Source organism: Rousettus aegyptiacus, unplaced genomic scaffold (assembly GCF_014176215.1).
Source record: "Rousettus aegyptiacus isolate mRouAeg1 unplaced genomic scaffold, mRouAeg1.p scaffold_m13_p_10, whole genome shotgun sequence".
Classification (NCBI taxonomy): domain Eukaryota; kingdom Metazoa; phylum Chordata; class Mammalia; order Chiroptera; family Pteropodidae; genus Rousettus; species Rousettus aegyptiacus.
Window position 1 is genome coordinate 35,210,272 of NW_023416285.1, and position 15,461 is coordinate 35,225,732.

Here is a 15,461-nt window from a genome sequence, read left to right on the forward strand (position 1 = left end):
GTGAGAAAGTCTATTAAGTGTAACTGAAATAAAAAATAGGGTATAGATTACAGATGAAGATTTAACCTGCCTCAAAAACATTTTAGAGCATAGCACAGATTTATTTGGAAGAATATACTTTCTTGTATATTCCTGTAGGGAATATTGTCACTGCTCTGCTTTGAACCTCTATTACACTGGGAAGTGGCCTGCACTCCCAATCCATGTCTCAAACTGTTAGACAATGGAAAAGAAGGAAAGTGAAATTATCTAGTTTAAAGGAAAGTTATACATTATACTGCAAAGTTTTAGTGAAAAAGAACTATGTTCCAATCTTAGATGTCCTACTTTCCAAGCTGTGTGATCCTAGGCATGAGTATTTAACCTCCCTGAATTACTATTTCCTCCTCTTTAAAATAGGGATAATAAAAACCACTTCACAGAATTACTGTAAGGGTTAAATGAGAGTGTTGTCATATACAAATAACTATGGTGTAATATTGACCAAATTACTATTAAATATAAAATGAGAGTGTAAACAACTTTAGGAAAATTGTGAAAGATACTAATTGTACTTTAATATTTTATGAGTTTCTAGTCCACATATTTATTATTTATGTTAAAATTGGAAAGGTTTTCTTAAAATTGCACACACAAAAACGTTTTCTGATATAATGAGACAATAGATAGAAGAAGAAAGGTAAAGAAATTGATGAAGTTAAAAAAATAACAATTTGGTACGACATATAACTGAATGAGATGTAGCAGACATCTACAAACAAGATTTAAAAAAAGAAGGAAATAAAGGAGGGAGATGAGGAAGAAGAGAGAGCAGGTAAAAGAAAATGGCAACGGGATTGAGGGGTAGGGAAGACACAGAGAAATAGGGCCTTGATAGCTTGCATGGCTCCTGGATGGATGGGTAATTTTTGCTGGCCACCAGATCACCCTTGTTTATTGAACTGCCCGACATGCAGAAATAAGCAGCCTCACCATAAGTATGGGATAGAAGCACAAAGAACAATAGGCCCATCTGTGTGGTATGGAAATTTGTAAACCATTGTTTGATCTGAAGTATGCTTTATGTCTCCAAAATAATCAATTAACACCACTGACAATATACAGTTAATAAACAGAAACAAACATATATATACACACATAGCTCGGAAAATATTTTATTAAAATCTAACCAAAATTTATAAAATTGATTCTCAATCTGTGAGCAAACCACATGCAGTTTGAATTATTAAGAAATTGAAATCATGTTAGCAAAATATCACATTTCTTTTGTACTATAGAGAACACACAGTATAAGAGCAACTTCAGATTGACCACAAAACCAGCTTCCCTAGTTGAGAACACATGGTTTCAGCAGACATACTTTAAGTTTATATTGTGCTTTGGAACCCGTACCAATCTACTTTTAACTGAAAATGTACAACAACAAAAAAAATCATTCTAAATAATTGTTTGTTTCTATCAATAATAATTTAGAGGATTGCATGTGGTATATTAATGAGTAACTCTCAAAAGACTATACTCATTGTATATTGTCTAATTTAAAATAAAACAACAAAAAAAAAATTACACATTCAAAGAACTGTGAATTACTTCAAGAACAGAGTGTCCCACCTAGGTCACCATGCTTTTCTTCTCTATTATTGTCAAGTTTAATTTGCCAAGTTTCTGACAATAAACACGGAAATAATTTTCAAGGTTGGTAAGCTAAACTATAACTATGATTAATGATACATAAATTTACTGATAAAGTTAAAACTGGTAAAGAAAGAAATGGAAAAGGAGACTATTAAACGAATTCTACATAGAAAAAACTAATTTCCCTAGAGAATTAATACATGAAATTATATTCCAACTATGCACTGTGGAATTCTAATCATCTCTATAGTAAAGCAGGAAACTACAAAAATACTGAAAAAAAGAAAAAATTATATGAATAGCCTATTTAGAATTTTTAAGACTATTAATTAGTACAGATACTAACTGATGTATACTTTTCCAAGTAATTATACAAGAACAATTCGCTTATTAACTAAAAGGCATAATTTACTTTTAAGTGTTCCAAGGCAAAGCTATAAAACAAAATCCCACTGAACTGTAGTGTAAATCTTACCACCGATATACCAATATATTAACAAAGGCAGGGTGATCCAATAAGAAAAAATCCTGTATTATCATTAAGTAAAACTGTTTGCCTTGAGTTAAAGAAGAAACACAACAAATTACCTCATGGTGGCCAAATATATAACAACCAAGATTATAAATGATGTCTTTGAATAAATATTATGTATAATTTCCCCTCACATACATATGCAAAAACTATACTTATAAGGTATGTCCACTCATAGCAGATTAAGGTCTGCTTTTTTATGTCATTCTAGGTAACCATTCATGTATAAGTACTGAGTTCTAATGATATGAAAATATCTAGAATTTCCTTTCCTGCTTTAAATATAAAAGCTTTATATCACAGCAACAACTGTAAATCTCTCAACTGAGGAGCTTAAAATAGAGATGAAAGCAAAAGATGCCAGTTAGATAGACTCATTTCTCCCCTGAATACAACTTATAGTTATAGAAACAAGGACTCAGATGGAACACTCATTCCCTGTTGACCTGGAAGCTCCTTGCCAATTTTCCTGCCAAGGTCATGAGTAGGCACGTGAGGGAAAGAATGGCGCTGTGTGTTAAATATATGATGGAGAACTAAAGTTCTAAAGTATAAAGTATAACAAACTGAAGTATAAGTTGGCTTGGAATGAAATAAAATGACAAAATCAATAGAGGTACAAAAATCTGAAGAAGTTAAAAATTTTTTTAGCTGCTTTCAAGCTGATTTAAAGTATAAGGTTATATCTGTTCATTTTAGGATTCTGATATATTCAGTGCTAATTCCAAATAGTAAAAGACTCCTCATATTAGTGATTTCGCTAACTGGCCTCTATACTTTGAAATCGTTGATCCTGAGCTTATTTTTTCACTGATGGACCCAGGCTGGGAAGGTTCTATTTGGCAATGCTTTCTTAAAAGATGGACTTTGGCCAGATCTTAGTTTAATTCATGTCCCTATCACTTATTAGCTTTGGGAGGTTGATGAAGCTACTTTACATTTTCAGATCTCAGTTTCTTTATCCTGAAAAGGGAAATTAGAATAAGTCACTCAAAGGTCTGTTACAAGGATTAAATGAAATCATATAAAGTTCTTGGCAGAATGCCAGATATATATCTAATAGAAATCTTTGATAAACGGTGACTTTTATTAATGCATAATTTCTCACTCACACAGAATCATACTCTTATCAGGTCTGCTTTAACATAAGTAATGCACGCAGCCTCTGTCTACAGTAATTTCAAGGAGCATGCCAACTGAAATCCAACAACACTCCAGTATGTTCCAATGCTTAAGTTTCATTTTACAAGAAACACAAACTTTTATTCCATAGAGATGGAGTTTTAAATGTGATACAACTTGTGAGGTAACACAAAGATTCAAATTTGCATCACAAGAATACAAAATAAAGGTGATTTCACAAAAAGAGGAAAAGGGAAATAATAGTTCAACAAAAGTACCAAAGTATTTGTTTTATAAATTCCTTCTGAATCATAGCATTAACAGTTAAATAAATTAAACCATAAAAATGTAGAAAAATACTTTTTTCCTATTTCTAGATAAAGAGCTTTCTAAGTTTCAAAAGAGATGAAGAAAATATTGATTATATTTAATAAAGATATTTTAAAACTTACTTAGGTTTCAAAACACATAAAAAACTTAAAAATAATCAAAAGTTTGTGAAATCAGTTGCAACTAATAGAATGTTAAAGAATTAAGATAGTTTGATTTAAAAAAGCCTCTCCTAAACCCATAAGAGAAATACCACTCTGAAAAAAGAATAGGTACCTAAACAGATCAATGATAAAGAACAAAATATTAATAACTAATAACCCCTCATATTCAAGTTCACTAGTAATTAAAAATATAAATTAAATATCACTTTCCTTGGTAGTATTAGGAAAGATTTAAAAATTTACAAATCTTTTAACAGGGAAGAGTTTGAATATAGGTGGAATATATTTGAAACACAAAGTATCAATCCAGTGGAGAATGTTCACTAAGGAATAATCAGACTTTTTTCATTGATTGGTGAAGAGAATAGAGATGGCCACCAATGTTGATGGGAGGAAGGAGAAAATAAGAAGGTACAGAAATCATAGGTTGAGGCTGAGAACAGCATTAAGCTATTTGCTCAAAAACTCTTTCATCTTTAGATGTACAAGTGATTTTTTCCAGGGACCTTAATACTAATAAGAATGGAAGAAACCAAAGAGCCCCAATTTGCCAGAGAGTTGTAGAGACAGAAATAAAAAAAGCTAGTCTTACTAGAATATGACAGGTACAGAATAAGCTTGTTTTGACCCTTTCTGCCCCTTTAATTATTTACATTTTTTAAAGAATCCTAGATGAAAGTCAATGTAATCTGGAAAAGTACATTAGGTTCTTTGATTTTCATTTTAATAAAAAGTTTTCCAACCATTAATTAGAACAAAGAATCATCTTAAAAACAAAGTTATAAAATAAAATATAACCATATATTCTCTATTAGAATCGCTTAGATATAATCAAAGTATAAAATTTGTTTTTGCAGTTTCTATTATTTGCTTCAGGATTATCTGCCACATTCTATGGAAAAAGGAGAACAGTTATGGGACATAAATCTGACTGTACTACCAAAGAGAAAGCGTGAAACTAGGAAAGTCAGAAAGGATATGTCATTTAACTATTTTAACTATAGTTATGAGTGGAAAAGTACTCCATCCCACTTGAGGGCAATTATTATTAGCTTTAACTTTCAGGAGTTATGAAATAATGTAAGGGAGTCTAATGTAATACAAAACACAGAGATATGACAAATTAAGGTTTGTGTGCTAGATGTAGAATAAAAATAGAGCAATCACAAAAAGATAGGAAAAGCCATAATGATAAAACTTAGTAATTATTTCTTTTTTAAAATTAAAATCTTAACTAGCTACTTGAAAGGCTAGTATTGGCAAGTTATTTTACCTCTTTGTCTATATCTACAAAATGAAATATCTGAAGCAGAAGAGCTTTAAGTTTCCACCTTCATGATTAATTTCTTCTTCTCCTCTAATGCTCTACGCATTCTATGCCTTGCAGTTACGGAAAATCTTTGACTGTCAATCTAAGCTGTTAACAATAATAAAACAAGACTTTATTGTTTTGCCAAAATCCTTTATGCCTCATTCTAACCACAAAGTTCTTTGACCTCTTCTTGATGCTGGTTTTGTGGTGGTGTTTTTTGCTTTTGTTTGTTTTTACAATATATATATTTTTTTAATATTGAGGCAACTTTGGGTTTCTCTCATCACTGGCTGATGGGAACTAGGTATATTCCTAGGTCCATGACCCAAGGAACCTCCACTCTTCCAGTTTTATAGTATTTAAATTATTTGATATGACATTGAGATATATAAATTTTATGCTCGTAACTCTTTGGTAAGGCACCTTCCTCATACTCATTTAACTAAAGGATAGTGGGCAAAATATATCTGAAGAGAAATTCTATATGAAATTATGATCTATTTCAAGCAAATTAAAAGGCTACCAAATTTTCCTATGAAAATACCAATCTTGTTTTCATTCCTAAGACAGATACAATTCAAGGTTAAACAAACATGAGTCATAGTCAATGTCTGGAAGAGGTTTATAAGGCTTCAACAGAGTAGAAACTTCTGGTAGCATACCCTAAGAAGTAAAAATAATCAGAATAAAAGTTGTGAATTACTCTCAATTGGGCATGAAGCTTTACAACTGTTACTAATTTACAAAATGTTTCACGTTCAATGTATTTATGTATGGTAGAGAAGTAAAATAAAAACAAAATAAATTTTACTTTATTGAATATCAGAACTAAAAGAAACAGCTGCTGTATCTCAACTACTTTTTAGACATTGACATCCTTTTCTTTCAACATTCCTACTTTGAGGAACAAATTCTTCTCACTGAAATGGAATATCCTCTTTCAGGTTTAAGAATGTTTAAACCATGATTTTCTGTTATTTCTTTAAAACCCTAAACCATGTAATAGACAGTAAAATTAAGTGGTACATTTTTATAGGTAATGGTGGTGGCCTTTCCACTGTGTAATTCTGTAGGATACGTGATGATGGCCCTACTCTCTCTTGAAATTCTTCCTGAGCCTTTGGAAGGTGTAAAACTGTCTTCAGTTTGCTGGGGCATCATTTAATTTATCACAGCGGTCCATATGGAAGCAGCAACTAGCAGATTTTTTTTGATAGATGTTGTCAAGTTAATATAAAAATATTTGAGGGCTGTATAACCTGAATTTTATGTGCTAACTAATATAATTGTGAACTTTTGTTATTCAAATAACTTTCTGAGTGCATGGATGAACACATACACACATTTCTGTGATTGATGGTAGGAAGAAAAACAAAATAATTTTTTTAAAAAAGTATTGCTATTGTTTTAAAAGCATTTTCCATTACTTGAAGGGCTTTCCTTTAATTAATCAGTTTTAAAATTTATTAAAATAAAAAATCTATACAGAAGAGTGGGTTTAAGATAAATATGATAAAGTTTTTCTTTAGTCCAAGTTCTTGAATGCCTGTGTTCTAGGTCTTGGAGGAATATTAAAAGAAAAAAAAAATTTAAACCTTGCTACAAGTAGCTAATAGTCTCATGTGGAAAAAGAAGCACAAAACTATCACCAGACTTTGCCAAGTACTGCAACAGAGGTCTATACAGGAGACCACCACAGAGACTGACATTGGACCAACAGGCATCCAGGGCAGAAATGCCTTCATTGAGGCTGAAATACAAGGACCAGGAAGAGGGTTTCCAAGATTGAGGGACAACATAAACTATTGCAGAAAGGAGTAAGGCAATATGGATTGTTTTGAGAAATACAAGATGTTCAATATTGCTGGTGCATAAAACAGAAGAAAGGAAAATACTCTCATGGGTGGGCGAGAGAGATGTGGAAAACAGCCCAGAAGAAATAGCAAAAAATGAACACAGAACAAAAGCAGATCTAGAAGAGGCTTATTATATCATAAAGACTGACCTTTATCTACAAGCAATAGAGAGCAAGGGATGGGAGTGTTTTTAACAGGAAAGTGAAGTGCTCCTGGGAGCACAGATTGATCCCTCTAAGGGTAGTACAGTGAAGGACTGGTAGTCAAGCAAATGGGCCTAGGGGCAGTGAGATCCATCAGAAGGTTAATATTACTATTTCAAGCTAAATTCACTAATCTTCCTTCAATAGTTAAACACATGATACATAAGGTGCTATATTTATTTTTAAAATATACTTACATATAAAATATGATTTACAAATATGAGAAATAACCAATATCAGATTAATATTAAAGCCAAATTAATATTTAGACAGCATTTCGAGTTTTAAAATGCTCAACTGGTCTTCAACCAAAATACATCCCATTTCAGACACTGTGAACCAATATCACAATTTTCTATTTCTTCTCTTGATTAGAGGGACAGCTCTCTTTAGTTTCTTTTTATTGTAATAATTTTATTTGGCCTGTTTTCTGTCCCAAATTTTCATAAGGTATTGCAGAAACAAAATAGCAGAAGGACTAAAAATAAAACCAATAAAAGAGACATAAGAAAGCAATATCATATATTTATGTCATATATAAAGTAAATAAATAAAAGATATTGAATAAAGGACTAAAATCAAAATCTTGACCATGAGATTTCCCAGAGGCAGTAGCAAAGGAAAGTTTAATTGAGAAATAGCCTTCTAGATCAATCATGGTCACATTTTCAAAATAAATCTATTTGTTGTCAAAAACCTAAATAAACTCATTAATTAACTAGTAGGCAGAGCTTGAAAAAGCACACACACACACAAAAAACCTGATTCAGAGACTAAAACAAGCATTAAATGAATGTAAAAATATAGTTTAAATTTAGGTAGATTAGCCTTAAAGCATTTCTGAATAAAATTGATTTTAAAATATTTTGCATTATTTTAAAACGTACATATAATTTTTAAAAAGTGAGAGCCTACAACAATCGACCTCATTTTAAGATGTTTACTTTACATTAAGATCTTTTCCACCTGCTGTTTTAGATGTGGTTTATCTCATTTTAGAGTGAGCTGGGTCCTGCATATTAGCCCTAACACAAACCTGTGCCAGAGAATTAGCTTTTCCTTGTATTTCTGTTGGCCTACAGTTTAGCAACCTTAACATTATTTTTGTTTTTACCTTAAATATATAGTACAGAAAACCTTTGAAACTATAATCAACTACAATCTAATAGTAACCTAACCTGAAGATTATAAATATCATGCTAATTTTTATCTTCCACAATTAAAAAAAAACAAAAAACAAAAAAAATAACAACTGGAAAACTTTCACTGTCTTAATGCATAAGTTTTGAATAATGTTATACCAATACCAACATATTTGCTTTCCAAGCTACATGTAATAGATATAAAACACATTTCATAAGTTCCCTAAATCAGAAAATAATAGAAAAGAATTTTTCTGTCCCCTTCAGCACCATTGCTTTTATTCTTAATCTGGGACACATAATACAGTGATGATAAATAAACACAGTACAGCACTATGAACATACCAAGCAACGTGTAAAAGTACTACATGTGATAAAGGAAAAAACAAACTACTAATGTGCAGCAAGAGATAGGAATTTAATGTCTTTAGTAGAGAATCACATTTTAAAGGAACCAATCTCACAAGTCACTGGGACAAGCTGAGAAACTCTCCTAAAGGCTGAGCCTTTTGCACATTGGATTAAGACTATTCCTACTTTTTATCACTCTTGGTTCTCTCCAGTCCCAAAATTAGTCATTTTTTCACATTAGTCCACTGTCAAATGGACACTGACTTAAAAAAAAAAAAAAAAAAAGACCCCATGTCGATTGCACATTTTGACAAGGTCTACTGTATCTTCACATGTTAATCTGAATTCCATTTCTTGACTACTATAAACTTATAAAACTTCCTGTTTTAACACTAATACCAAAGGAATTTGCCAATAAGAAGGCATCGAGTTTGACAGAATTAGGAAACAGAAACTTGCTGATAGAACACAACATGAAATCAATGTTGAGATCCATTCCCACTGTTCACAGTATTTAACTGTATTATGAATGTACAGAGCAATTTTCAGAACAGCACACAAAACTACACTGCCACCAAGAACATTCTTAAACAGCAGGCAGCCCCTCCTTATTAGCTTTAACATGCCACACAGCCCTGTGCTTACTGATGCAGAGCAGCCAACAGGGAGATGGAGTTTGTGAGTAAAAGCGAGACTGAACTGGCTAATTACTTACCTCCTCACTTATGGCAGGCTTGCTCGTCTAACTTTTTGTTTCCTCTCTTGTCATAGCTCAGCAGCAAATGGTTATGATTCAGCAGAAGTTTGAACCTGACAGTTAAAAATAATTTTTTTAAAGGAAAAAAAATTGTAAATTAAAGTTCCCCTCCGCTGCAGTCTTTTTTTCCTTGCCCTCTGTGTGCGTGTTTCTCTCTCGTTTTCTCTCTCTGCAAGGCAAGCTACGTAGTGGTCTATAAATATTGACCCTGACACTTGCTCAGGGCTTTACTTGCTCATGGCACAGGTCGGTGTTACTGAACACCGCGGTAATACTCCGGCAAAGTTCTCAGCTGCTCAGACAAAGCTGTGGATTGGCTCACTACCCAGCAACCCTGTGCCTGCCTGGAAATACCATTTTGCTGCCAGCTTTACAGATGCTATGGGCCTTTCCTGAGGCCCAAATCAGGCACAGAAGGGCAATTATGAGGTTTGTCTGAAGAAATAGTTTTCCTCAAGCAGGTAGAAAGAAGGGGGGCTGGGTGAAGTAGAAGACAAGAAAGGAAACACTGCCTTTGTTTTGGCCAAACAACATAATCTCAACTCCTTTATAAAAGACATGCCTAAATATCATTCGATCAAGCTCTATGAAACTGAATCACTACTATATACTATGGCCAGAAGATGTGGAAAAACATTTTTGTAATTGTTTTTAATACTGCCTCTCATTGAATAAGACTGAGGAACTGGTGAAAAGGAGATGTTTCAACATAAATTCATTTTCAGAATGATAGAAATACATTGGAAAGTATAATATCAATCAAATTAAATTATTTATTTGGTAAAAAAATAAAATATAATGTAAAAATTACATGAATTGACATAATTATATTAACTACTATTAGATTTTCAATCATAAAAATGTCAATTGTTTTATATTTTTAGATTAAGAATAAAATCTAAGCCATGATGCTATATAGTTTGCAGGTGATATGAACAAGGTTATCGTTACATACATACATCGCGTACAATGCCCATGGTATCAATATCAATAATTAGAAAATAAATCAAGTTCATATTTTTTATTCTTCTCACCAAGAAGAATCCTATGTTTGCTCTATTGAAATTTCTTCTATTGATTAAACCCATGGTAAAGGAAACTAGAAATAATTTGGTCATTAACTCATTTTACAGATGAGAAGATATACCCCCAGTTTACCAATGGTCACATGCAAGTCTGCAACAAAGCCAAAACTAGAGTCCTTGCCTAATTGCTCTCAGAGTGCCTGCTCCTTTTATTACAAGAATGGTTCTCAAATTCATTTTAGGTGCAAAATTCTATCTTCATGTGAAATCTTACTGTGAATCTTACCAGTAAGCCAGAAAAATAACTAGCATAAAACAAAATTAGCCTTTTACAGTTTAATTGACCCCCCAAAAGTTATGCTCAAGGATCAACTTTCTAACAATTAAAATCACCTTGTCTTATTTCATTCGATAATTAATATTTTCCCAATAAATTAATATATTGCCAGGAGAGGTATATAGCAAGGTGCTAAAGAGACAAAGATAAAATAATTTCTACTCTCTGAGATTTTACAGCACAATTTCAGAGGGGGAAAAAGCTAATTAAAAAACAGTGCATTAGTGTGATGATGAAGGCTCTATAGGAGGGTAGCAAGGGAGCATGGAACATGGGCATCTGAGTCAATATGAAGTGAAGGTATGAGAGACTTCTGCATCTTACAAAATGAATAGAAGGCAGTAAGATGCAGAAGGGAAAGCCAATAAAGACAAAGAGGCAGGAAAAAGCATGATATGAAACTTAAACAGTTCTTGTTGGAGCATAGAATGTGAAGCAGGAAAAAGTTTTAATTTTTTTTTTTTTAAAGAATGTGCTTCACTTACTCTTCCTCCCCGACCCAAACTCTGGCAATCACTGAACTTTTTACTCTCTCTACAATTGTACCTTGCCCAGAAAGGCATATAGTTGGAATCACACATTATGTAACCTGTTCAGAGTGGTTTCTTTTAGTTATCAATTGAATGGATAGTTTTAATGGAGTCAATGTCAAAATTCTCATCTACATAAGCTCTTTATTAATGTAGATCTGACTAAAAGCAATGCTTTATTCACAAGAATCTTCCTCTTACTTTACAAAAGAAAGGCACACTCTCATGTATCCCAAACCTTACTATTGCCCTGGTGTCATAGAAAATTTAACAATTTTAAAATTTAAATTAATACTTAAATTTCTGTTGCAGAGAAGTATAAGATAAACAGTTAAAGACTTTTAACTATAAAATACACTGCATAAAAATTCTATGAGGAAGTGAGATGAAAATAAAGGTCAAAAAATAAAATAGTAATGCAAAATTTTCAGGTTCTAACAGAAGAGTCTATTCATTATTATTTAGATGGAAAACAGTTTTATTAAATTTCTGTGGATATAGATTCCAATGAGTATTCTTAAAATAGCTGATATAAATTTTATTTTAAAATGTCAATATTTCCAACACGGTGGAAATTAAATTCTTTGCAAGTACATATTTTACCACAGGTGAAAAAATGTAGATGTTAACTTGGTAATGTGTGAGTGGTTACATAGTTTTTAAAAATTCTTTGAGGGTCTGTGAACAAAATAGCTGCATACTGCTAGTCTACTGTATAAAACCCAAGTTTTCAATCTGGTATATAAAACTTTTCATCACCTTTCTACTTCTAAGATTTTAGGGCCATGAAACTACACCATATGATACTGCAATGGCAGATACACGACCTTATGCATTTAGCAAAAGCCCCAGAAATCTACAATACAAAGAGAGAGCCCTGATAAAAATTATGAACTTTAGATAAGTTTACTCTTGTCTTCCTGAAGCATGTGTTCTAGAAACAGTATTATTATTATTTATTGAGCAACTGTCACCTACTAGAGGCTTTAGAAATATCATCTCTAACACTAAAAACAACCCTGGCCAATGGGTATGCCTTTGCCATTTTTTAAGACAAAGAAAATGAGGCTAAGAGTTATGAAGTAGCTTGTCTGAAATTATGTAACTAATAAATAGTTTTTTGAATTTCAGCCCAAATCTAACTGGATTAGAGTACTACATACTGCCTCTCTGTTAGTTATTTAAATAAGATATAGAGGCTGCCCAGGCCAGGCAAGGAAGTGGATTCAGCAGGGCCCTCATGAGGAAAGAAAAGAATGAATCTTATCCTGCATTTTGAGGAACTGCAATAATTTTAATATTGAGTATAAAAGGGTAGAAAAAAGAAGAGACTAACATATTAATCAGTGGAAACCAGTAGACAAAATTAAAATAACAAAATTAAAATAAATTAAAATACCATATTAAGGAGAACTTAAAGAGTTTTATCTTCATTGTGAATGAAGGGAAAGGAACACATGAAGAGAACGCATGAGTCACAGATGTAAAGACTAAATACTGTCAAAGTGTGAGTTCTTCCCAACTTTATGTATAGATTCAACGCAATCCCAATCAAAGTCTCAGCAAGTTATTTTGTGTATATGGACAAACCTATACTAAAGTTTACAGAAAGAAACAAAATAGCCCAGAAGAGCCAACACAATATGGAAGGAGAAGCACAAAGATGGAGGATTGACACTACCCGACATCAAGACTCATTATACAGCTACAGTAATCAAGGTAGTGTGGTATTGAAGAAAGACTAGACAAGTAGATGAATGGGAGAGATTTACAGCCTTGAAGCAGATTAACACAAATACAGTCAACTGATTTTTGACAAAGGAACAAAGGCAATATAATGGAACAAAGATAATTACAACAAATGGTTCTGGGACAACTGGCTATTCATATACAAAATGAATCAAGAGAAAGATCTTATGTCCTTCACAAAAATTATCTCAGAATTATCTCAAAAAGGATAGCAAACCTAAATGTAAAATGCCAAACTATAAAACTCCTAGAAGGTAACATAGGAGAAAATCTAGATGACCTTCGGTATGGCAATGACTTCTTAGTTACAACACCAAAGGCACAATTCATGAAAGAAATAATTGATAAGCTGGATTTCATTAAAATTAAAAACTCCTGCTCTGCAGAAAACAATGTCAAGAGAATGAGAAGACAAGCCACAGACTGGGAGAAAATATTTGCAAAAAATTTATCTGATAAAGGAGTGTTATACTAAAACTCAACAGTATGAAAACAAACCAAGTTTTTAAATGTTCCAAAGATCTTAACAGACACCTCACCAGAGACACAGATTGCAAATAAGCATATGAAAAAATACTGCACATCACATTTCTCATCAGAGAAAGCAAATTAAAACAATAATGAGATACCATTACACACCTATTAGAATGACCAAAATCTGGAAATACCAAATGCTGGTGAGAAAGCAGAAAAACAGGACCCTTCATTCATTGCTAGTGGAAATGCAAAATGGTACAACCACTCTAGGAGACAGTTTAGCAGTTTCTTAAAAATTAAACATATTCTTACCATGTGATCCAGCAATCATGTTCCTTGATATTTACCAAAAAGAGTTGAAAACTTTTCATGTCCATGCAAAAAACATACGTATGAATGTTTTATATCAGTTTTATTCATAATTGCCAAAACTTGGAAGCAACCAACAACATGCCTTTTAGTAGGTAAGTAAATAAACTGTCATTCATCCAAATTATAGAACATTATTCAGCACTAAGAAGAAATGAGCTATCAGGCTATGAAAGCATAGAGGAATCTTAAATGCATATCACTAAGTGAAAGAAGCAATCTGAAAAGATGACATACTACATAATTCCACATATTTGACATCCTGGAAAAGGCAAACTACAGAGATGGTAAAAAGATCAACATTTGTGGAGGGTGAAGAATTGGGGCAAGGAGGGATAAATAGGCAGAGCACAGATGATTTTAAGGGCAACATCAAAAGTACTGGTGAAAATACTCTGTATGACATTATAATAATAGATACATGTCACTATACATGTGTCCAAATGCACAGAATGTATACCATAAAAAGTGAACCCTAAACTATGAACTTTGGGTGATAAGGATGTGAAAATGCAGGCTCATCAATTATGATAAATGTACCACTCTGGTGGGGAACATTGTTAATAAAGAAGGTGTTACGTGTGGGGACAGAGGATATATGGGAAATCTCTCTACTTTCCTTTGAATTTTACTGAATTTAGAGCCTTAAACCATTCTAAAAAAAAAAAAATGGAGTCTTTAAGAATTCAAAGGTGGCTCCTTCTTCAGATAGCTGGTTCTTTGCCAAGGCAGAGGTTACAGAAAGAAGAAATGACTTAGAATAGAAAGCCAAGAAAAGAAGATGAATTCAGTCTTTGAATGTGATGAACTAGAAGTATCTGTGTTATATCTGTGAATATGTTCATAAAGCATTTAAATATACCGATCTATAATAAGAGAGAGATGAAGACTGTTATCGATTCAATAGCCTTATATTCTTGTTTTGGGGCTTGAAATCTTTTCACTATATACTCTATTCTCAACACAGAAACCAAAGTAGTCACTTAAAAAAATGACACATAATATTCACCTTCTACTCAAAACCCTGCCTGCACCTTCATTTTGTTCAGAGTAAAGGCTCGACTTCTATTACATTCCATAAAGCCCAGCTTGATCTGCCTTGTTATTATGTCTCTGACCCCATCAACTACAGCCCTCTAGCCCATTTCCTTAAATGTTTGTGACAGGTTTGCCCCTTAGTGTCCTTCATTGTGTTGCTCATGCTCTCTAATATGTTCTCTTGCAGATGGTTTCATGGCTAACTCCCAAGCCTCCTGCAAGTCTCTGTTTAAATGGCACCTCAGTGAACCCTACCATTATTATACTATTTAAAATTATAAACCTCTTTCTTTATTTGGTTGTTATTGGTTGTCTCTCCCAATAGAATGTAAGTTCAATGATAGCAAAAATTTTATGTGCCTAAAGTGAGTCTTGCAGATAATAAAGACAAAATAAATATGTGCTGTATAAATAACTTGGAGACTGTGAGCCATGTAACAATACAGGTGGTTCCTGGATCCATGAGGTCCCTCAGTGACAGCATGTATAATGAGAAGTAACCCAAGCCCAACATTTAATGGTGGGTCAAGGA

General features: G+C 32.7%; 1 protein-coding gene across 10 annotated transcripts in view; it reads right to left on the reverse strand.

Annotated features, from left to right (window-relative positions):
* BMPR1B (bone morphogenetic protein receptor type 1B) overlaps positions 1-15,461 on the reverse strand; it is a 326,532-nt gene that overhangs the window by 126,572 nt on the left and 184,499 nt on the right. For 3 of the 10 annotated variants that reach the window (XM_036227686.1, XM_036227688.1, XM_016144350.2), the window contains one exon: positions 9,363-9,457. The exons of 5 other annotated variants lie outside the window; for them this stretch is intronic. The gene's annotated coding sequence lies outside the window, so the exon portion shown is untranslated. Of the gene's footprint in view, positions 1-9,362; positions 10,147-15,461 lie in introns of those variants that run through there. 2 more of the 10 variants (XM_016144345.2, XM_036227689.1) reach the window with 1 other exon arrangement.